General features: G+C 35.4%; 1 long non-coding RNA gene across 1 annotated transcript; it reads right to left on the bottom strand.

Annotated features, from left to right (window-relative positions):
• Window positions 1-21,159: 21,159 nt before the first annotated feature.
• LOC103694568 (uncharacterized) lies at window positions 21,160-22,908 on the bottom strand. Its single transcript, XR_597841.4, has 3 exons — window positions 22,688-22,908; window positions 21,573-21,630; window positions 21,160-21,380 (listed from the first exon to the last, which is right to left on the bottom strand). It is a non-coding gene; the product is annotated as an uncharacterized LOC103694568 (long non-coding RNA).
• Between the last annotated feature and the right edge of the window lie 2,461 nt (window positions 22,909-25,369).

Below are 25,369 nucleotides of genomic sequence, written 5' to 3'. Positions count from 1 at the left end.
ATATACAGCAAACCACTAGCGACCATTAAAGTAAATGGAGAGAAACTTGAAGCAATCCCATTAAAAACAGGAACTAGACAAGGCTGCAAAGTATCTCCTTTATTAATCAATATAGTACTCATAGGCCTAGCAAGAGCAATTAGACAACAAAATGTGGTCAAAGGGATAAAAATTGGAAAAGAGGTCAAATTATCACTATTTGCGCATGATATGATAGTATACCTAAGTGACCCAAAATGTTCCATCAGAGAACTACTTAACCTGACAAACAACTACCCAAATGTCTGGGTATAAATTTAAATGAAATCAGTAGCCTTCCCCTTCTGTAAGAGTAAACAGGATAAGAAAGTATTTAGGGAAATTGCATTCTTCACATCGTCCAAAGTAATAAAAATAAAATCCCGGTATGACTTACAAAACAAATTAAAAATGTGTATTAAAAGAACTCCAAGTGTCTGGAGAAGGAAAATCAAGAAGCTCTGAGATTTGAAAAGACCTCCCATGTCTATAAATTGGCAAGATTAATATTGTAAACATGACATTTATGCCAAAAGCAGTCTACTGATTATTTGCAAACCTCATCAAAATTCCATCTTGGTTCTTAATACGGTTAGAGAGACCAATTTGCAAATTCTTTTTGAATAATAAATACTCTTGATTGTGTAAATTATCCTCAAGAATAAAACAATTTCTGGGGTTAACATCGTCCCTGACCGTAAGCAGTATTACAGTGCAATAGTCATAAAACTGTGTGGTATTGGCACAGAGACAGGCAGGTAGAACTTTGGAATAGAATTGAAGACCCAGAAAAGAACCCACACACCTGGGGTCACTTGATCTTGACAAGGGAGTACAGCCATACAATGGAAAAATATAGCAATTTCAAAAGTTGTGCTGGTTCAACTGGACCTCAGAAGAATGCAATTTGAGGCAGTCTTTTTGTGCTGTACAGAGCTTAAATCCAAGTGGATCAAGAACATCCACATCACAACAGATAGCCACAAACTAATAGATCATAAAGTTGAGAAGTATCCAAAGCCCATGGGAAATGGAAATAAATTTTCTGAACAGAACACAAATGGCTTATGCTCTCACATGAAGTATCGACAAAGGAGATCTCATAAAACAGCAAAGCTTCTGTAAGACAAAGAACACTATCCTCAGGGCTTAAAGGCAAACAACAGATTGGAAAAGATCTTTACCCACCATAGAGTTGATAGATGGCTAATACCAAAACCATACAAAGTAATTACGAAGGTAGACTCCAAAGATCCAAATAATTCTATAAAAAATTAAGTTCAGAGCTAAACAATTAACTCTCAGCTGAGTAATATCTAATGGCTGAGAAGTTCCTAAAGAAATGCTCAACATCCTTAGTCATCAGGGAAATGAAGTAACAAAGAACCTTAAGATTACACCTCACAAGTCTCAGAATGGCTAGGATAAAAAAAATCATGTTACAACAGATGCTGGCAAGTATGTGCAGAAAACGGAACAATCTTCAACTGTTGGTTCAACCTCTCTGGTAATCATTCTGTTATTTCCTCAGAAGAATGGTTATTGCACAACCTTAGGTCCCAGCTATCCCTCTCCTGGGTGTATACTCAAATAAAATGAAATAGATATGTATTTCCGAGTGAGGTAACCCAATCACAGAAAAATACAAATGGTTTGCACTCACTGAAAATTGGATATTAGCCTATATGTCTGAATTATTCATGATACAACCCACAGACCACATGAAGGTTAAGAAGGATAAGTAAAGTGTGGATACTTCAGTCCTTCTTAAAAGGGGAGGAGAAAATACTCATATGAGGAATGTGGAGGCAAATTTGTAGCTGAGATTGAATAAATGGTCATTCAATCATATATATATATATATATATATATATATATATATATATATATATATATATATATATATATATATATATATATGTGTGTGTGTGTGTGTGTGTGTGTGTGTGTGTGTGTGTGTGTGTGTGTGTGTGTGTGTGTGTGTTATGAAGTTCACAGAAACCAGATATCGATGAATGTAAAATACAGAGGTGAATGCAAGCTCAAACCATTGAACTGGGAAGGGACCTCCTTTGCAGGAATCAGAGAAAGGACTGAAGGAGTTGCAGAGTCTTGCAATGCCATTAAAAAACAATGCCAACCAAGCTGGGCTCCCAAAAACTAAACCCCTACTGAAAGATGAGCCGTATTTCCAGCTGCTTATGTTGGGCACTAAGGGCAGGTGAAGCCCATGGTCTTGACAATGTTGAACTTCCAGTGTCACAGAGTGTGCTGGGGTTGGAGGGGGGAGACAGGAGGGAGAATGGGTCGGGAAATTTCTTATATATCAAAGGGAGGTGATTTTTGTGGGTGATATGTCCAGAAAACCCTGAAAGGTATAATATTTGAAATTTAAATTTAAAAAATGTAATTAAAAGAATAAGTTTTATTTGTATACCATCAAAACGTTGGAAATTTAATTTTACTACAGTGATGTTTCAAAAGTGTTAGAAATACCAAAGAATTCATAATTCTTAAAAAGAATGGTCCAGGTGTGGAGGTTCGCTCTTCTTATTCTTCTGAAGTCAGTTACTGCTGAAGTCAGTTACTGAGTTCTCTAACTTCACACTTAGTATTTCTTTTGACTATTATAAATCCTCTGCTTCATCAAAAATAAATTAGAGTTTGTTTGCAATTTTCTCCAAAAAGTCTTACTGTGCTGATGGTCCTTGCACTCGTTTCATGACTTTGAGAAAAGTGGCCATTTTCAAGATTATCGTGTTGCAAAAAGACACAAAATTTAATGTCCTCTAACATCATTCTTAGTACTTCAGGATCCCTGTGCTTTAGGAATCTGGGTAGAATTCAGGGCTTCTTATTTTAGGATCTTTACTTCACAAAGTTCCAATCAAGTCATCAGACAGGGATGATGCTAGGATAAGGAGGGAACTCCCATAGTCATAAAATTGTTTGAATGATTAATTGTGCAAGCAGTTAAGAGCACTTGCCCTCTGGCAGATGATTTTAGTTTAGTTACCAGCCCCAACCAAGGCTGTTCACACCTGCCTGTAACTCTAGCTCTAGAGGTTGTGATAGCATCTGAGAATACCTATGTACTCATCTGTTCTGTAGATTGGGAAAGATCACAATTTGCTTTCTATTGTCCACAATAATCACCATGAGGAACCAATCTATGATGAAATGATGTTTGTTACTGTTTTTTGTTTTTGTTTTTCTTTTTGTTTTGTTTTGTTTTGTTTACAATTTCACATACACTGCGTCACTGAGGGAATCCAGGTCAGGATATCAAAGCACAGCAGGAACATGGAGGCAGTAAATACAGAGAAAAAACCAGGAAGGAGTGCTGATGCTTAGAGGTTTGATCTCCGTGCTTGCCCTTTCATTCATCAAATTACCACATGTCTCAGGGTGGCACCACTAGGGTGGCCTCCCACCTCAATCATTAATCATGAAAATAGTGTAACAGGCTTCTGTCTGGACAACTTGAAGTCGTCATTTTCTCAATTGAGCATCCCTCTTAAAGATGAACACAGCTACTTTAAGTATGAAAAAAGAAAACCCTATGCAGCCCATTCAGAAACCGTTAGCAGCTAAGCAAACAAGCAGACAATATGTTCTTTTCGAGGATTTGGCTTCTATTCCCATATTCCCTGTAATTCATGATAGCTGATTGGAACCCCAGTGTCAGAGGATCACATGCTATCTTTTGACCTCCTCAGGCTTCAGACCTATACATACATATATACATACATACATACATACATACATACATACATACATACATACATACAAGCAAAACACACCATGTAAAATTATATATATATATAATATATATATATATATATATATATATATATATATATATATATACGGCGCAATGATTCAGGGCACTGACTGCTCTTCCAGAAGGCCTGAGTCAATACCGAGCAACCAAATGGTGACTCACAAATATCTGTAATGGAATCCAATGCTCTCATCTGGTGTGTATGAATACTTTTACAGTGTACTCATAAAATAAATCACCAAAAATTTTTTTAAAGATATCATTCTTACCTACTTGTAAGAAGACTTTCCAAGTTCCTTTGCCATCTCTTTAGAACTGCACACAATAGGGAAACTAAGAAACCTAACAGTGTGAGAGTGATCACCCTGGAAAACCATGGCCTCCTAGAAAGCCTATCCAGGAGATGATACTTCATAAAACTTGCCTCTACTCTCTTCCCTCCTACCAATTCTGCGTGTGAAAATGTATATCTTCTTACAGTGCACCCAACAAGATGGGTTATATAATGACGTAAGTGCCCAGAAAGCAAGTATTATTGGAGACCATCTTTTCGGTTATCTTTCACAAAGACATCCACATTAAGGCTTCAGCTTAGAAATACATTGTATTACTCTGGCCATCTTTGATGGTTTTCATTGAAGTTTTATAGGACTCATCCTCTAGACCTTGTACATTCTTTGTAAGAATCATGATTAAGTATTCGGTATTTCTAGTGCTATTGCAAATGTTACCATTTTAGAATTCTATTTCCAAAGTTGTGTTGTTTTTGTTGTATACAAATACAGGTGTCTGTTTTTATAAATTTATTGATCACTTATCTTTTGAACTTGACTAAATCTACTTACTTGTTCTAGTAATAAGAATAAGAAGAAGCAAATTATTTGAATACTTCATATTCTCAACTGCTGTGGTGTTTTAATCTATGCATCCATGAATCTGGCGGAAAAATAAAAATAAAAAAAATAGGCAATGGTGGTCTCACACAATTACAAAAAATATTTCAGGAGGAAAATATTATTCCTCACAGAGTTAGACAGAATAATTCGCAAATTCATCTGGAATAACAAAAAACCTAGGAGAGCTAAAACTATCCTCAACAATAAAAGGATTTCTGGGGAAATCACTATCCCTGACCTCAAGCAGTACTACAGAGCAATAGTGATAAAAAATTATATGGTATTGGTAAACAGATAGGCTGATACAAGTGGCATAGAATTGAAGACGCAGAAATGAACCCACACATCTATGGTCAATAGATGTTTGACAAAGGAACCATAGCCATCCAATAGAAAAAGATAGCATTTATAGCAAAGGGTGCTGGTTCAACTGGAGGTCAACATGCAGAATTTTAGAGATCCATCTATTCTTTTCACCCCGTACAAAGCTTCAGTCAAAGTGGATCAAGGACCTCCACATCAGACCAGATACACTCAAACTAATAGAGGAAAATGTGAGGAAGAATCTCGAAATCATTGCCTCTGGAGAAAATTTCCTGAACAAAACACCAATGACTTATGCTCTAAGACCAAGGATCAATAAGTGGAATCTCATAAAGCTATAAACTTCTGTAAGGCAAAGTATACTGTCATTAGAAAAACAGGCAATCAACTCATTGGGAAGAGATCTTTATCATTCCTAAAACTGATAAAGGGCTTATATCCAAAATATACAAATTCATGAATAATTCTTGAAGTGAGACTCCAGGAAGACAAATAATCCTATTACGAAATGGGGTTCAGAGCTAAACAAAGAATTTACACCTGAGGAATATTGAAAAGCTGAGAAGCACCTAAAGAAATGTTCAACATCTTTAGTCATAAGAGAAATGCAAAGCAAAACAACCTTGAGATTCTACCTTACATCTGTCAGAATGGCTAAGATTATGAAAGCCAGAGACATCAGATGCTGGTGAGGATGTGGAGAAAGAGGAACACTCCTCCATTATTGGTGGGATTCCAGACTGGTACAACCATTCTGGAAATCAGTCTGGAGGTTCATTAGAAAATTCGACATTGCACTACCTGAGGATGCAGCTATACCACTGTTGGGCATATATCCCAAAGATGCCCCAAAATATAACAAAGACACATGTTCCACTATGTTCTTAGTAGCCTTATTTCTAACAGCCAGAAGCTGGAAAGAACCCAGATGTCAGTCAACAGAGGAATGGATATAGAAAATAATGTATATCTACAAAATGGAATACTACTCACTATCAAAAACAATGACTATGAAATTCATAGGCAAATGGATGGAACTGGAAAATGTCATTCTGAGTAAGGTAACCCAATCACAGATAAACACACATGGTATTCACTCATTGATAACTGGATATTAGCCCAAATGCTTGAATTACACAAGATGGTATGCAACTCATTGATAACTGATATTTAGCTCAAATTCACGAATTACCCAAAATCCACAGAACACATGAACCTCAAGAAGAATGATGAAAATGCAGGTGCTTTACTCCTTCTTTAAAAGGGGAACAAGAATACCCTTGGGAGGGGATAGGGAGGCTTATTTTAGAGGAGAGACTGAAGGAATGGCCTGCCCCACATTTGCCTCATACATATAAAGCCACTGAAGTAGATAAGATGGATGAAGCAAAGAAGTGCAGACTGAGAAGAACTGGATGTTTATCTCAGACACAGCCAGAATATGAAAACACATAGGCGAATGCCAGCAACAAACCACTGAACTGAGAAATGGGACCACAGTTGAAGGAATCAGAGGAAGGACTGAAAGAGCTTGAAGAGGCTTGAGACCCCATGTGAACAACAATGCCAACCAACCAGATCTTCCAGGGACTAAGCCACTAACCGTGGACTGATACTAGGCTCCAAATTCATAGGTAGCAATGAAAAGCCTGGAAGGCATATCAGTGGAAGGGGAAGTCATAGTTCCTGCCATGGCTGGACCTCCTGTGAACAGGATTTTTGCACGGAGTGTGGTAATGGGGGAAGGATATGGAGGGGAACACCAACATAGAAGGGGGGGAGTGGCTAGGGTGATGTTGGCCTGGAAATAGGGAAAGGGAATACCATTTGAAATGTAAATAAGAAATACCAAATTTACTAAAGATGGAGAAATAATAGATTTTCCACTTATTAAGGAAAAAAAATGACGCACATGTAAATTATACGATTAAAACAAAAGCAAAACCAACAACAACTAAACATACAAACAAACAAACAAACAAAAAAGATGGCTACACTAGTTGAAGAGAAATGCAAATCTGACTCATGTCCCATCAGATTTCATCCATTTTTCAAAGTTACACGTTTCAAAATAGAATAGTTTAAAAGTACAATATGAATTGCAAATAAAAGAAATATTTTAGTGTGCAAAAACAAGGAAAGAAAGAAAAGATTATGTCTCTGACCCTGTATCCTGAAATATGACCACATTTTAGGTCAGAATATTAAACCACATAGAGTGTAACAATACAACTTATTGCCATTAATTTCCTTCAGTAGATTTGTGTTAAATGTGTTTCCCCATAGTCTCTCATTTCCAATACCAGTATTGGATTTATATTGGATTTCTAATACTTGTATTATACTTATATTTGTTTTCTCTCTGTGTCTTCCCTTTGTCTTTCTGTATATTTCTTCCTCTCTGTCGATCTCTCTTTCACACCCACCACAATAATACAAATTCACACATACAAATATTCTCCAAAGTAATTAATGTTAGCTAGATGTAATTGTTACAAGAGAAGAAGAAATCTTACTAAAATTGATAAGAAATTAATATTATAGAAACAATTAAATAAAATACTATAGTAAACAATGAATGCAGTATTTGAAATGGTGTTTTGTTTCTACTATGAACTATGTCATGATGATATAGACCACTCTTAAGTAATGAATCATTCATACATTATACTTTGGAAAAGTATATTTGATGGTAAATAGCCATGTTAATGCTTGAACAAAAATTGTCTGAAAGAATGGTCACATGTGTGATCAACCAGTAGGATAATTCTCAGTCCCCTTAAAGAGAGTAGTTCCAATCTGTGTACACAGTACAAAAAATAGGGGATACATGTACTGAAATATCTCAATGTTTGGGTTTACCCAATGTACAATGTATAATAAGTTATGAAAAAAAGGATAATGATTCTTGAATAATCTTCTAAAAGTGTAGGTTGATATAGCAGAACATCTAAAATGGTTTTCAAAAAATGTAGCAAGATGGAGAATAATATGTACAATGAATGTTGAACTATTCCGCTCCCTTTACAGCTACTTAGACCCAATTCCTATAGTCCCATCTAAACTCTGCAAAATGAATATTGTTGATTATCTTCCTTTAATATGTGATCCACATATGTGGCCACAAATCAGTCTCATATAATATAATCATGAGTGGAAAAAATATAAAACTCAGATGAATGTTTGTAAAATAAAACAATTTTAATACAACTGAGGGCAATAAACTCTAGTATTGTCCTTCAATCATATCATATTGGTACCTCAGTATTTCATTCTTACTGAAGCAGAAGAAGTCTTTGAAACATTCGATAAGAAGGTAATTAATTTCCATTCCCTTGTACTGAATGATTACTTATGGAAAACTCAACCATAATAGAAAGGAAATAAAAAAATCATGTAAATAAAACAAGAACTACAGAAAAAACAAGCAAAACAAATAAAACTTTTTTACGTAATAAAATGAATTAAAATAGGAAGATAATATGTGAAAAAGTATAACTTGACAACTCTAGAACTGAAAATATAAGGCACACTTTTGGGAAAATAGAGGTAGAACTGTTAATCTTTTCACCTAAGGTCTTACTGAAAGAAAGGATAGCTAATTGCTTGTATGTCAGAATTTGAAGATTAAAGTTTATCTTGTGGTGCATGAGGTTCATTGTACAAAAATAAATTTAATTTCAAGTGTTTCAAATATCAAATTTTATTAAAATTTAACAAATTTCTTATATATTAATACTTACACCTGTCAAACAAAACAAAAATTCGTGTTTTAACAAAAACAATGAAATAAAATAGAATCGAAATAGATTAATGCAAATTAAAATTCATTTCTTGGCAAATTACTGAAATGTGTGTCATGTTATAGGACAGTAATATCACCCTATCAAAACACAATAATTGTACCATAGGAATTCTGAAATATAGCCATGTTAGAATTGGCAATTTCTAACTTTTTGTGTTACTGGTTTCTACTTTCATGAATAAAATTCTATGTTGATGCATGTATTTTCTGTACCATTATGATAAAACTTTTACTCCTTGAGTCCATGTTTAATTTAAAAACATATTTCATTTCTATGAGGTATAATGAATTTAATTCATTATTATACATATAAAATACTTTATGTGATGATATGTTTCTATGATGGTAGAATTCATTTTATCCAAAGAAGACTATTTTGCAAAACTTTAAAGAAACATTTTATAGCAAATTTTCACATTGTGATGTTATATATTTTTTCTTTTTCTATTGTACTTGATTTATTTACTTTACATTGTTATCACTGACCATATTTCCTGGACCCCTTTTCAGAGCTCCTCCCTAATTTCATTCTGTCTATATTTCTGTGAGTGTGGGGTTTCTTATTGGTTTTCCCTCAAGCATGGTACATACAGTATGTAGTTTGATATGTCTTTTCTCCTTTAGAGGCTACTCAATTCGGCTGTATTATTGGGATTTTTCAACATATATTTATTAGGGATAGAACTTTGTCTAGTTGCAGGATAAGCCATGTGAAATCTAAGCTGCATATTTCTACATATGTAGGTGTCCTACTTTAAGTGCATGTATATTTTCTTGGCAGTTCAGATTTTTAGAGGACACAATCCACGTTAGTGGATTTGATTTGTATTTCTTTTTATTTCCTAACTCCGTCTGTTTAAAATCCATTCTGCACCTCTTGGAGTATAGTCCCTATGCTTAATCAAATGTTGGATGTGGGACTCTGAATCTGTTTCAGTAAGCTCATAGATGAAGCCTCTCAGAAGACAGTCCATACTCCTGTCTGCAAGAATAAGAGTAACATTAACAGTTTTAGGGTTTGATACATGGGATATGAAAGTATTTCAAGATTGTGTGCTTATTTTACTAACTTTCCCATATTGTCTCAATATTTGCAGCTGAGATTTTTTGGGAGACAGGACAAAATTTAGCAATGATTGACTTGCTAATAATGTGCAAATACTTAATTATCCTAAATAGTTTATTATACAATTCATAAAAAGAACTAAAATTAAGTCATTTTTTAAACATGATAACTATAAAATGCAACATATAAATCATAATCTTTATATCGAAGTACAAAATGTATAGAAGTGAAGCATTAAAATTTATCTGTGTGTAAAAATTCTCTGTCAATGTATCAAAATATAATTTCAAATGACAATGAAAATGTAAAAAAATTAAAATGTAAGGTTTTGGAAATAAAAGTCTTTCAAGTGTAAATTTAAGCATCCATTATTTTACAAGTGATTACTAAGAATTAAAGAATGGTAGAGATGTGGCAAGAAAAAAATAGAAATCCCTGATTTTAAGCTCCCTGTTTTTTCCCTATCCATACAATAATAATAACTATTTAATTGTCCTTCAGGCTGATGGTATTTCTACAATTTATAACTAAAGCTATGATTGGAGTAATCACCTTCACATAAATGCTTTCAAGTGAATTGATGTAAAAAAATTACTTTCGGAACACCAAAGGAATTTGCAAAAATTGGTTAACTCAAAATAATGCTATCTGACATTATTGGTTATAATTGAGAAGGTTATTAGTTAAAATGCCTGGATATCTGAAAAGTGGGATAAACTAAGGCTTTTAGGAATCAATAGTCTTTCCAGAAGCTATCTTGGAAATAAATCTCTAGAAAAAGAGTGTTTGTTGAGAAAGGATAAGGCAGAAAAATGGAAAGAAGATCATTTCAGTATCCATGATTGTGATTTTTGTTAAGCATGCCCAAATTGTATTTGATTCTGTAATAGGTAAACTTACTATATAACCTTTATATATAAATATTTAGTTCTATAAAAACATTAGAAGGGAAAATGCAGCTTTTAGGTAAGTATGAAGTGTTATTCTTGTAGAAGGTGAAATTCACCTATGTTTTTTGAGTTAGTTTGATCGATAAGCAAACTGCAATATACATCGTCAATCACATTATATTAACTGGCGCTCTGATTATTTTATGGATTCTGTACCCAAGAAGGTTCAAGACTATGTATAGCTGAAATTTTGCTACATTCATTTCCATGTGTCAGATAGATCTTTTCTTGTGAAAGGGGATCAGAATGTCATGTTAATTGATTGCCTTTTTATTCTCTTCATGTCTTTAGACAAACGCTTTAGTGCATATAATAGGACAGACATGAATCTTATTATGTATTCTTTTGAAAAGACTACCAAAGTGTCTTTTTTTTTCTGAAAAATTGTAGTTGCTTGGGCCAGAAATCTCTCATCACTAGAATAGTGCGTCCTTTTCCTTTCTTTCTTTTTTTAAGGCATGCTAAATTTCAAACTATCTCCCACAGATTTTCTAGCACCATTATATTCAACAAATTAAAACTGCTTCAATTTTGAAATTTAAAATATTTTACACAAAAATGTTTAAAATAGCTCAGGCACCAAAATTCCATAGGACAGACTGTCACTTCTGCACACCTCTCCCCATGTTCCTGATTCAGGGGGAAGCTGCAGAGTGCTTCTGCTCATAGGAATATGGAAAAGCCAGTTGATGTTACCTGTGGTTCTATTCTGCGCCCAGGACTGAACTGAACTGGCCAACCACCTCCCTTCACAAAAATAACTTGGGGGAGATACCTGGAACCTCAGAAGTGGGGACACTCATGACAAATAAGGGATTCCTTCATTTGAGACACAAGAGGGAATTGCTAGGTGCCAACTGTGCCCATTGGCTCAAGGACCAAGGAACAACAAGGGGCAGAACCCTTCTTATTCCTGACTGCACGTAGAGATGAACAAATAGTAACAAGGAGCTCCTACAGACTTGACATCAGTGCACCTGTTCTCAGAAAAAAAAAAAACAGAAAAACTGTTTTAAAGAGTGCTGACACAGAGGATCAGGTGACTCTCAGAAACAGCAAGACAAACTCCAGAGACAACCCAATGGTTAGGGGCAAATGCAGGAATCTTAGAAACAGAATCCAAGACTATTTGGAATCATCAGAGTCCATTCCTCCCATCAAAGAAAATACTGGATATCCAAACACACGAGAAAACCAAGATTTTGATTTAAACACACATTTTATCATGATGATGGACGTCTTTCAGAAGGAAATAAATAACTCCCTTAAAGAAATGCCAGACAACACAAATAAATGAATAGAAGAACTTAATGAGAAAACACAAAAATCTCTGAAAGCATTAAAGGAAAACAAAGTCGAAGACATAGAGAATTAAACACAACCATTCAGGATTTAAAAATGGAAATAGAAACAATAAAGAAAGCACAAGGGGATACAAACCTGGAGGTAGAAAAGCTAGCAGAGGTCCACAGTCATAGATTAAGAATCACAAACAGAATGCAAGAGACAGAAGAGAATATCAGGGGTAGAACATACTATAGAAAACATTGAAACAACCGTAAAGTTTGATCTAAAGAGCAAAAGACTCTTATCCCAAATCATCCAAGAAATCCAGGATAGAATAAGAAAATCAAATATAAGGAAAATAAAGAGTTCCAACTTAAAGGCCCAGTAAATACCTCTATCAAAATCATAGAAGAAAACTTTCATAACCTAAAATAAGAGATGCCCATAAACATACATTAAGGTTGTAGAACTGAAACTAAATTGGACCCAAAGAGAAATTCAAACCATAACATAATAGTTAAAACACAAAATGCACAAACCAAAGAAAGACTATTAAAAGGAGTAACAGAAAAAGGTAAAGTAAATTGTAATAGTAGACCAAAAAGAATTAAACCAGACTTCTCAGCAGAGAATATGCAAGCCAGAGGATCCTGGATAGATGTCATATAAACCCTTAGTGAACACAAATGCCAGCCCAGGCTACTATGTGCAGCAAAACTGTAAATTTACTTAGTTGCAGAAACAAAATATTTTATGACAAAACCAAATTTACACAATATCTTTCTACAAACCAAGCCCTGCAAATAATAATTGATGGAAAATTCCAACAAAAGAATGGAAACTACACCCTAGAAAAAGTAATAAATATCTACTTGCAACAAAAGAAGGGAGACACACAAATATTAAATATACATTTACCTTTAAAAAATCACAATTTTTAAATATCTCTTAATATCAATGATCTTCCCCATTAAAAAGATATACACTAATAGACTAAATATGTAAAAAGGACTCAGCATAATGAGGCATTTGGAAACATACTTTAGTGACAAAGAGAGACATTACCTAAGAGAAAAAGGGTGGAAAACAATATTCCATGTAAATAGTCCCAAGACATAAAGCAGGACTAGCCATTCTAATATCAAATAATACCAACTTACACCCAAAGGTTATCAAAAATGTTAAGGAAGGACACCTCATATTCATTAAGGATACCTATAATAAACACTGATTCCTGATAATTTATTCTCCAACTGCAAGGGCAACTACATTCGTGAAAGAAACGTTGTAAAAGCTGAAAGCGTACAAGGTTAAAACACAAAATAATATTGGAAGATTTTGATATCACACTGTTCATCAATGAACAGATCTTGGAAACAGAAAATAAAAGATAGAGAAATTAAAAGAAGATATGAACCAAATGGATGTAACAGATAACTATAGAACATTTCATTGAAAAAAACAACAAGAAAGAAACAAAAAACAAAGTATATCCAAAACCACACAAACAAACAAAAATGATAACTTCTGAGCACCTCATGGTGACGTCTATAAGATTAATCATACAATTGGTCACAAAACAGGACTCAAAGTATAACAAAAAATATTAAAGTATTTCCTTGCATAATTTCAGATCACCATATACTATGGCCAGTCTTCGATAACAACAAAACTAACAGAAAGCCCACATATAGTGTGAAGTTGAACAATGCTCTACTCAATGATAACTTGGTTAAGAAAAAATTAAAAAAAATTTAAAGACTTTTTAGAATTTATTGAAAATATAGCAAAACAGAACCAAACTTATATGACATAATGAAAACAGTTCTAAAATGACAATTCATATATCTATGTTCCCCCATCAAAAAAACAACAAAAAAGAAAGAAAATCAAAAACAAAAACAAAAAAGAGAAAGAAAAACAACCAAACCAACAAAAACTGGATACAACAAAAATAACAAAAACATCAGAAAGTGTACACCACAGATGATAAACAAACTCTGGGATGAAATCAACCAATTAGGGGAAATATAAATAATATATTCATTCTTCTCAGACCTTCAGAGAATACCTAAATATTACTGTCCAAACTATTTCAGAAAATAGAAACAAAAGGAAGACTACTCAAATACTCCTATGAAGCCAAAATCATGTGTATACCCAAACCATAAAAGGCCAAATAAAGAAAGAGATCTTAAGACTAATGTCCCTTTATGAATACCAAAGCAAAAACAGTCAAAATATTATCAAACAAAATCCAAGAACACTTCAAACTTATCATCCATCATGATCCAGTAGACTTCTTCCCAGAGATGCAGTGATGGTTGAATGCATAAAAATCCACCAACATATTCTACCATATAAACAAACTGAAGGTTGGAAAAAGACACATGGTCATCTTATTAGATACTAAGGAAGCATGATAAACTTAAACACAATTCCATGTTTAAATTCTTGGAAAGATTAGCAAATCAATGTCTATATGTAAACATTGGATAAGCAGTATACAGGAAACCAGTAGAAAACATCAAACTAAATGCTGAGAATGTTAAAACAATCCCAGTAAATATGGACCTAGACAAGGCTGTGCACGCTCTCCTATTTATTCAAATAGTATTGGAAATCTGAGTCATAGCAATCTGACAGCTAAAGGAGGTCAAAGGGAACGAAATAAGAAAGCTAAAAGGTAAAATATCACTATTTGATGATGATATGAAAGTATACTTAAGGGATCAAAAGATTTTACCAGAATAATACTAAATCTGATAAACAATTTCAGCAAAGTGACTAGATATATTACTTTACATAAATCATTTGCCTTACTGTTCTCAAAGATTAGAGGCTGATAAATTATGGAAATGACATTTTTCTACAGTCACAAAGGATGTAAAATATCTAACTGACACTGTACACAAGTAAGTGAAAGATTTGTATGACAAGCAGTTCAAGTTCCTGTCGAAAGAAATTGAAGATCTTAGAAGAAGGAGAAATATCCAATGTTTCTGGATGTACAGGACTAATATTGGAAAAATGGCCAATTTGCCAAAAGCCATCTCCAGAATCAAGGCAATTGCCATCAAAAATACCACTTCACTTTTCATAGAATTAGAAAGAAAATTTTTCAAATTCATTTGAAATCACAATAAAGAAAAAAGGAAAAACAAGATATCCAAAACTGTCTTCAACATCAAAAGACCTTCTGCGGAGAATTGCCTTTCCTGAACTGAAGTTATATTGTAGAGCAGCAGTGATGTAATCTGTATGGTAGTGTTGCAGAGATAGGCTGGTCAATCAGTGGAATACAATTGAAGACCCTGAAATGTACTGCCACACGTTTGGTCACTCGATCTTTGATTGAAGATCTAAAACCTTTCAGTGGAAAGAAGATAGCATTTTCGACAAACGGTGCAGGTTCAACTGGAGATCAGCATACAGAAGAATGTACATCTTCCCATTCTTACCTCTTTCTACAAAGCTTAAATCCAAGGACCAAGGTCCCATATATGAAAACAGATACACTCATATGAATACAAGAGAAATTGGGAAAGAGCCATGAACAAGTGGTCACTTGGAAATTTGCCAAATAGAACACAAGGGTTTCAAGAAGTTAGACCCCAGTAAAATCAATTAATTAAAAATTAGAATTCATACTTAACAAATTCTCAGTTGAAGAATATAAAATTGTGGTAGACTAGATGCCTAGAACAAATGAAACTCAAGACGGATGATCAAAACTTGAATGCTTCACTCCTTCTTTAAAAGGGGAACAAGAATACCCTTGGCAGGGAAGAGAGAGGCAAAGATTAAAACAGAGACTGAAGGAACACCCATTCAGAGCCTGCCCCACATGTGGCCCATACATATACAGCCACCCAATTAGACAAGATGGATGAAGCAAAGAGGTGCAGACCGACAGGAGCCGGATGTAGATTGCTCCTGAGAGACACAGCCAGAATACAGCAAATACAGAGGCGAATACCAGCAGCAAACCACTCAACTGAGAATAGAACCCCCGTTGAAGGAATCAGAGAAAGAACTGGAAGAGCTTGAAGGGGCTCGAGACCCCATATGTACAACAATGCCAAGCAACCAGAGCTTCCAGGGACTAAGCCACTAACTAAAGACTATACATGGACTGACCCTGGACTCTGACCTCATAGGTAGCAATGAATATCCTAGTAAGAGCACCAGTGGAAGGGGAAGCCCTGGGTCCTGCTAAGACTGAACCCCCAGTGAACTAGACTGGTGGGGGGAGGGCGGCAATGGGGGGAGGGTTGGGAGGGGAACACCCATACAGAAGGGGAGGGGGGAGGGGGATGTTTGCCCGGATACCGGGAAAGGGAATAACACTCGAAATGTATATAAGAAATACTCAAGTTAATAAAAAAAATAAAATAAAATAAATAAATCCTTAAAAGAAAAAAAATTGTGGTAGAAGTACCTAAGGAAATGCTCAATATCTTTAGTCATCAGAAAAATGAAAATCAAAACAAACACAATATTCAACTTTATACCATTCACAGTAGCTAAAGCACAGGCTATAACATATGCAGGCAAGGATGTAGAGATAGTGTAACACTCTTCCATTGTAGTATTGAAAACAAGATGATACAACCACTCTTGAAATCTACCTGATGATTCCTTAGAATATTTGAGTAGTATTAGCTGAGAACCAATCAACACCTGGACATATGCCCAAAAGATGTTGAAACATAACAAACACACACAGCCAGAACCTGGAAAGAACCAAGATATCCTTCAATAGGGTATAGGATACAGAATATATGGTCATTTACCCATTGGAGTATTTCAACTAAAAACAATGACTTCATCAAATTCATAGTCAAAAAGATGGAGCTAGGAAATATGGTGAGCAAAGTAAATCAGTCACACACGCGCACAGAAACAAAAAGTAGTTGTGGTGTGAAGGCACTGATAACAGGATATTAGTCCAAAAACTTGGATTACCTAAGATAAAATTCACAGACTACCTGAAGCTCGAGAAGAAGGATGGCTAAACACTGATGAATGTTTCAATCTTCTTTAGAAGAGGGAAACAAAAATATTCATAGAAAGAGATTTGGAGACAATATTTGGAGTACATCCTGAAGGAATGGCCCTTTAGTCTCTGCCCCATCTGGGGATGCAGCACGTATATCTAATACTGGTCATACCAAGACGTGCATGTTGAGAGGGGCCTGACATAGCTCGTTCCTGAGAGGCACTGACAGAGTGTGAATTGCAGAAAGGCAAATGCTCACACTCAGTCTTTGAACTGAGAATGTGGTGCTCATTGGAGGACATAAAGGTGGATGGTTGGTTAGCGGAACACTGTCTTAGAAAAAAAAGTGGAAGGGGATTCTATATGCATTTAATATACAGTAATCTGAGAAAGTTGATAACATTTGTAATGTAAGGAAAAAATTTAGACAAAAGATTGCAAGCAACATGCTGACTATGAACTTGTAAAATAAAGTTTCATACTCCTATATATATATATAGATATATGACATTTAGAAGAAGAGTACAGTCATAGCAAAACATATCTAAACAAGAACAAACTATCAGGGAAAACAATAATTCTTTCATCTTCGTTACAGTTCTGGGAACCCTGATGTATACAACAGGGCAACAAAAATCTCTTTTCCTATGAGAAAAAAAAGGCCTCTTTCTTAGGCCACATTTGTTCAATGCAGGCAACTTTGCTTGGTGGACTTTGCTGAGATGGCACCTCAAACCAGTAAAATGGCTAAGATCAAAAACTCAGGTGACAGCAAATGCTGGCATGGATGGGGAGAAATAGGAACACTCCTCCATTTTTGTGGGATTACAGAATTGATCGAACTTTCTAGAAATCAGTCTGCAGGTTCCTCAGAAAATTGGACATTGAACTACCTGAGGACCCAGGTATACCTCTCTTGGGTATATACCCAAAAGATGCCCCAACATATAACAAAGACAAAGGCTCCACTATGTTCATAGCAGCCTTATGTATAACAGCCAGAAGCTGGAAAGAAGCAAAATGCCATTCAACAGAGGAATGGATACAGAAAATGTGGTACATCTACACAATGGAATATAACACAGCTATAAAAAAACAATGAATTTATGATGGCAAATGGATGGAACTAGAAAATATCATTCTGAGTGAGGTAAACTAATCACAGAAAAACACATATGGTATGCACTCATTGATAAGTGGCTATTAGCCCAAATGCTTGAATTACCCTAGAAGCACAGAACACATGAAAATCAAGAAGGATGACCAAAATGCCAACACTTCACTCCTTCTTTAAAAGGGGATCAAGAATACTCTTGGGAGGCAATGGGAGGCAAAGTTTAGAACATAGGCAGAAGGAACACACATTCAGAGCCTGCCCCACATGTAACCCATACATATACAGCCACCGAATTAGATAAGATGGATGAAGCAAAGAAGTGCAGGCCAACAGGTACTGGATCAAGATCTCACCTGAGAGACACAGCCAGAATACAGCAAAAACATAGGCGAATGCCAGAAGCATACCAGCCAGAATACAGCAAATACATAGCTAATGCCAGTACCCCCGTTGAAGGAATCTTAGAAAGGACTGAAAGAGATTGAAGGAGCTTTAGACCCCATATGAACTACAATAGTAGCCAACAAGAGCTTCAAGTACTAAGCCACTACCTAAAGACTATACATGGAATGACTCTGGGCTCCAACCTCATAGGTAGCAATGAATAGCCTTGTAAGAGCACCAGTTGAAGGGGAAGCCCTTGGTCCTGCCAAGACTGAAGCCCCAGTGAACGTGATTGATGGGAGGAGAGGGTGGTAATGGGGGGAAGATGGGGTGGAGAATACCCATACAAAAGGGAGTGGGGGAATTTAGGGGAATGTTGGCCTGGAAACAGGTAAGGTGAATCACAATCGAAATGAAAATAAGAAATATTCGTTAATAAAGACGGAAAAAGGGGTTGTGGAGAAATGGCTCAGTGCTTAAGAGAACTGACTGTTCTACCAGAGGATCTGAGTTCAACTCCCATAAACCACATGGTGGCTCACAAACATCTGCAATGTGATCTGATACCCTCTTCTGGTCTGTTTAAAGAGAGTGACAGTGTATTCACATATATAAAATAAATGAATAAAGAAAAAAAGATGGAAAAAAACTAAAAAAAAGACCAAACTATCACAGAAAACTATACATCTTTCATCTTCATATACAGTTCTGAGAACCCTGATGTATTTACAGGGCAGCAAAGATCTCTTTTCCTGTGAGAACAAAAAGCCTCCTTCTTAGATCACATTTGCTCAATGCAGGCAACTTTGCTTGGTGGACATCTCATGGACTTCGCTCCTCCAATATCTGTAGGTACTCTTTGCACAATAGTTTTTACCTTCTGAGCTCCACACATATTAATGATATTAATGTGCACTTGCTGGGAATATTCTGCAAACACACAACTTGTCTTTGGTACTTTCTGCTAATATTGTCCAAATTTCCATTACCTACACACTCTTGATTTTTTATTACCTGCAAAAATTATGACCATGTGTATGATTCTCATAATTTCTTCTACCAGTGTGAATGGTGGCCTTGCCTCTTTGGACAAAAGCTGTATCAGCTTCTGGGGAAGCAGCACCCTTAGAAAAAGACAGGAAACCCCCACAACTGCATTCTCAATCCAGGTTTACTCCTTTCACTTTCCTTTCCACTTTTTGGAGTTTGATTGACAGGCATTGACATTATAGTGGTTTTCTCTTTTCTGAGAACTGTGCCCAGATTTTATCTGTAATAGTTATGGCCTCTATTCAGCTACTGTCTTTGCTGTAAATTTAGTTTCATTGAATACTTTTCATTTTGGACAAATTGCACATTTCAAAATGCCTTTGTTTCTAATTTGTATTGTTTTGTTTTACTGTGATCCTTCCACATGCTGTAAATAGGTCTGCTGCATCGAAATGCTCTTCTGCCTTAGACTGCTCTCCACATAGTTTGTGGATAACCTTTAAACTTTAAACTCTGGACATTTACACATAAAGCTAGATTCTTCTCTAGAATCTGTAGAAATTATGTCTTATTTGTCCAATCCCATGCGCCCTGAAATAAGACTCAGACTCAAAACAAGTTTAAAAATAACTTCTTCATATAGATAGGCTCTTCTCTGAAGAGTTCATCACTAAAACAACCCATTAATTATAATCTACATTCTGTCTCATGACTGGTTACCTGTCATGTGTCATGTGTCCATCACCTCATATCTTGAGAGAAGCCAAATTCCACCCCCCACAAAAAAAAACCCAAACAGTTAGAAAAATAAACCATAGATACAGTAATGTAGAAGAGGCTGAAGGAAATGATGTTCAGTAATAGGATCCAATAGAGATGGAGGTCAAGAGAAGGCTCCCACTCCTGACACTGTCACTGATGCTATTCTCTTGGTAAAGACAGGAGGCTACCTTTGCTACCCTCTGGCAGACCTGAAAGTGATTGACTTTGACAAATGCAGATAATTTATACTTCACAAACTCAATGTGTGGGAAATTGTGGTTGAATTAATGAAAAATCCATTGAAGCAGAAAAGGAGATTTTACCTCATTGAAGATTAGCACTCTCAACTAAATTGAATACAACAATATCTTTCAGACTTTGAGCCATTCACCAGGCAATGCTGGTACAGTATCTGAGACAACCAATACACACAAAGCAGTGTACTGCTTGTCTGGCCACAATGAGATAAGACACAAATTTCCCTCAATAGACTTAAAGCCTCAGGAATAGGAGAGGAAAAGTGTGGTGTGTGTTAGATGGGGACAAACTCTTGTAGACAGGATGAGGAACTCTCAGATGGTAGATTGTGAAAGAGTAATTAGACTGTAAAAATATTAAACAATAAGAATGATTTTAAAAAATCTAATAATCATTTACAAAAGAAAATGTGTTTCATTATTTCAACAATTTATTTGCTGGTTACACTGTGTCTATTGTGACATCCATAGTGTGTATCTGCTTAGCATTTAAGTGGAATAATGGTTTTCTCACAGATAGGATTTTATTTTTCTTTATTTGAGCGAGATGTCATTCAATGATGTCCAGATGAACTAGAAATTGCCTGAACATGGCTACTGAATATGGGATGTAGTCACCATAACATGATTGAAATTGTTCACCAGAAGAGTCAAGGCATTATTCCTGTTTTACTGAGAAGGTGTTGCTCTTACAGCTATACGAAATGTTAACTTTGGTGGCAATTCATATAGTGTTATCTGTAAAAGAAATGAGATTTTAGTTTATATATGGAGACATTTGTGATCATGCTCATAATAACTTCTCTTGTATAATGAACATAATTACCTCTGAGATATAGATAGCAATTTGTGAAAGTGCAACAGACATGTAATAGCTGGGAAAGCATAGACTGAATAAAAGAAAATTGATGCCAGTTTGAAATGTCTTACCTAGAGAACTTCAGTGGTATTCTCCAGCAATTCTCTGTGATCTTTATGGCAAAGTATCCTTCAGTTGCATTTCAGTTGATACAAGCAAAAGAAAGCATATATACAAAAATTGGGTATGAATAAAATTGAAATTAGTGTCAAATTTCCAAAATCAAAGTGGGAGAAATTTGAAAATCTTCAATAGGAAAATAAACAAAACAAAAAAAAAACAAAATAAAAATAAAAACCAAAAAACAAAATAAAAAAGTACAGCAAAATCAAATAAACAAAATCAAAGCAAATCAACCAATCAAACAACAAAAACACCCAAAGAATATAAATGGAAACAAATGAATTTTTAAATCATTCCATGATTTAAAATGTTATTTTTAGTATACTGAAGTTATATTTTTGATGAATGTGAATAAAAAAAGATAGAAAAAACCTCCAAATTAAAATTCGAAGCAGTAATTTTTAGAAGAGGGCTAAAATATATTCATAAATAGCCACAGTAAATAAATGAAGGCACTTGAAATTGCATACAAAAATGAAATTGACTGAAGAAAGTATACTCACAACATACAAGAAAATCAAACATATGTTTTGTGCATACAAAAATACAAGATAAAATCATTTAGGTTTCCACATAGAGCCATGAAGATCTCTATTTAGCAAAAGCAAAATCATTTATAATTTATCGTTGATATTATTTCAAAGTCATTTCGTTTGTGATATTAGGTCAATAGCAGAGAAGATATCTTTAGGAGAAAAAAAAGAAGTACCCATAAACCATTGTACAAAAGAGCGGAAACAAGAGAATTCACTGAATTTTAAGACAATATAATGTTGAGTAACAAGTGTTTTTGTGAATGCAGGCTGAATAAGAGTTTATTACAGAGGTTAATACATAATTAGTCATTTAAAATATTTTTATACTCAATGATTATTGAAGACAGTGGTTAGAAACTTCTATGTCTCAAACAAGAAATGGACCAAGTGTAACAGATCTCTGGTGCAGGAAGGGAGCAATTCTTTCCTTTCAGTAGTTCCTTCAGTATTTCCATGATTTCACAAATATATACCCACCGACTTTCTGTCCTATGTTAATGTTAGTACAATGCCTATATACATCTTACCTCTAGTAAAATCTTCAGGAAGACAAAAACGGTTGCAAGCACAATGCTCCCAAGAAATATGAATTCAAGGTCCATGTCAGTTTTCTGTTAGTTATACTATTTTAAAATCTGGTAACAGCAGATGTAACAAAGACGATAAAATAGTCTTTGAAAAGAACCTATTAGCTCTTTCTCTGCCTTATGATAGCCAGCTGAATTGCTTGTGCCAGGCCTTATATACTGTTGGTGATGTCATAAAATAGAATTTTTTATACAAGAGTGACCTCATAATCACACTTGAATCAACTGCCTGAATTAGTCTAGCACACAGGAAACCAGATGATCCCTGGATATGACCTTACTCAATATAGGACAGGCTACATCTAAAAGAGAAAGTGAGAATAAGAGATTATGAGATACTATCTAAAAGATGCTAAATTGGCTACACTTCATAAACAGACTAATCAAAAGGGCAACATAAAAATATTAAGCATGTAATAGCAACAGTGGAACGGGAAGCTCTTTGTCCTGCCAAGACTGAACCCCCAGAGAATGTGATTGTTGGGGAGAGGGCAGTAGTGAAGGGGAACACCCATATGGAAGGGGAGGGGAAAGGGTTAGGGGGATATTGGCCCGGAAACCTGGAAAGAGAATAACAATCGAAATGTAAATAAGAAACACTCAAGTTAATAAAGATAAAAAAAATTAACCATGTTTTGCAATTTAAAGTTGCTTTATTTGATGGAATTCTATTCAACAATTAAAGATGGAGAAACACACACACATAAAAAAATATAAACATACACACACGTTTTTCATCTATACAGCGAAAACAATATAAAGAGTATTTTAAAGATGTATATAACTTCGTGAAATTATTGCTCAAATGGATGTGTGTATGTGTGTGTAGGTGTGTGTGTGCATGTGTCTGTGTGTGTGTGTGTGTGTCTTTGTGTGTGTCTAATTTTTTTCCATCTTTATTACCTTGGGTATTTCTTATTTACATTTCTATTGTTATTCCCTGTCCCAGTTTCCTGGCAAACATCCCCCTAACCCCTCCAACTCCCCTTCTATATGGATGTTCCCCACCCGATCTTCCTTACACTATCACCCTGCCCCTAAGAATCAGGTTCATGGCGGGTTGAGTCTTGGCAGAAACAAGGCCTTCCCCTTCCACTAGTTCTCTTACTAGGCTACCCATTGCTACCTATGCGTTTGGAGCCCAGGGTCAGTTCATGCATAGTCTTTGGTAGTGACTTAGTCCCTGGAAGCTCTGGTTAGTTGTCATGGTTGTTCATACGGGGTGTCAAGGTCCTTAAATCTCTTTCAGTACTTTCTCTGATTCCTTCAATGAGGACCCTTTCTCAGTTCAGTGGTTTGCTGATGGCTTTCGCCTATGTATTTGCTGTATTCCGGGTGTGTCTCTCAGGAGATATCTACATCTGTTTCTGTCAGTCTGCACTTCTTTGCTTTATTCATTTTATCTAATTTCATGGCCATATGTGTACATGTATATGTATATGTGTATGTGTATGTGTATGTGTATGTGTATGTGTATGCGTATGTGTATGCGTATGTGTATGCGTATGTGTATGCGTATGCGTATGTGTATGCGTATGCGTATGCGTATGCGTATGTGTATGTGTATGTGTATGCGTATGCATATGTGTATGTGTATATATGTGTATGTATATGTGTGGGACATATATGGGACAGGTTCTGAATGAGTGTTCCTTCGGCCTCTGTTCTAAACATTGCCTACTTATTCTATCCCAAGGGTATTCTTGTTCTCCTTTTAAAGAAGGATAGAAACTTCACACTTTTGTCATTATTCTTGAGTTTCATGTGCATCTAGGGTAATTTGAGCATTTGGGCTAATATCCACTTATAAATGACTGCATACCATGTGTGTTTTTCTGTTATTGGATTAGTTCACTAAGGATGATATTTTTCAGTTCAATCCATTTGCCTATAAATTTAATGGTCATTATTTTTGATAGCTGAGTAATATTCTATTGTGTAGATGTACCACATTTTCTGTATACATTCCTCTGTTGAATGGCATCTTGGTTCTTTGCAGCTTCTGGCTATTATAAGTAGGGTTGCTATGAACATAGTGGAGCATGTGTCTTTGTTATGTGTTGGGGCATCTTTGGGTATATGCCTAAGAGAGGTATAGCTGAGTCCTCAGGTAGGTCAATTTCCAATTTTTGGAGGAACTCCCAGACTGATTTCTAGAATGGTTGTACCAGTCTGCAATCCCACCAACGATGGAGGAGTGTTCCTCTTTCTCCACATCCTTGCCAGCATCAGCTGTCGCCTGAGTTTTTGATCTTAGCCATTCCCAGTGGTGTGAGGTGGAATTTCAGGGTTGTTTTGATTTGCATTTCACTTATGACTAAAGACTTTGAACATTTCTTTAGGTGTTTCTCAGCCAATCGTCATTCCTTAGCTGTGAATTCTTTGTTCTGTTCTGAATGCCATTTTTAATAGGGTTATTTGTCTCCCTGCCGTCTAACTTCTTGATTTCGTTGTATATTTTGAAAGTAAGCCCTCTCTCACTTGTAAGATTGTTAAAGATATTTTCCCAATATACTGGCTGCTGTTTTATCCTAACAAAATGTCGTTTGCCTTACAGAAGCTTTGCAGTTTTATGAGATCACATCTGTCGATTCTTGATCTTAGAGCATAAGCCTTTGGTAT

Source organism: Rattus norvegicus, chromosome Y (assembly GCF_036323735.1).
Source record: "Rattus norvegicus strain BN/NHsdMcwi chromosome Y, GRCr8, whole genome shotgun sequence".
NCBI classification, from domain to species: Eukaryota; Metazoa; Chordata; class Mammalia; order Rodentia; family Muridae; genus Rattus; species Rattus norvegicus.
This window is presented reverse-complemented; position numbering and strand designations above follow the sequence as displayed.